A 281-nucleotide genomic window follows, 5' to 3' on the forward strand; every position below is an offset into this window, starting at 1 on the left:
AGTTGAAGAAGAAGAAGAAGGCGAACCGGAGATAGACGAAGAAATGTCTTTGGCTTGTCTTCTTTTTCTTGCTTCGTAGATCACAGGGGCAGCTCCACAGGAATAAGCTATACCTAAAATAGAAGAGAAAAATCTCAGACACGACATCAACCACATACAGGCACTTCTCTCTCTTCTGCGGAGACTGATCGATCACACACAGGTTCTCCATACTATGTATACCAGCACTGTCGATACTATGGAGATACATGTATCTACATAGATAGAGAGACAGATAAAGA

At 42.0% G+C, this 281-nt stretch overlaps 1 protein-coding gene across 1 annotated transcript in view; it reads right to left on the reverse strand.

The window, feature by feature from the left end:
- Window positions 1-281, reverse strand: part of CSUI_001463 (phenylalanyl-trna synthetase beta) — a 20523-nt gene that overhangs the window by 1925 nt on the left and 18317 nt on the right. The window contains exon 17 of the mRNA XM_068061669.1: window positions 1-113. This exon is cut by the window's left edge and continues 237 nt beyond it. The gene's annotated coding sequence lies outside the window, so the exon portion shown is untranslated. The remainder of the gene's footprint in view (window positions 114-281) is intronic.

Source organism: Cystoisospora suis, assembly GCF_002600585.1.
Source record: "Cystoisospora suis strain Wien I chromosome Unknown contig_580, whole genome shotgun sequence".
Taxonomy (NCBI): domain Eukaryota; phylum Apicomplexa; class Conoidasida; order Eucoccidiorida; family Sarcocystidae; genus Cystoisospora; species Cystoisospora suis.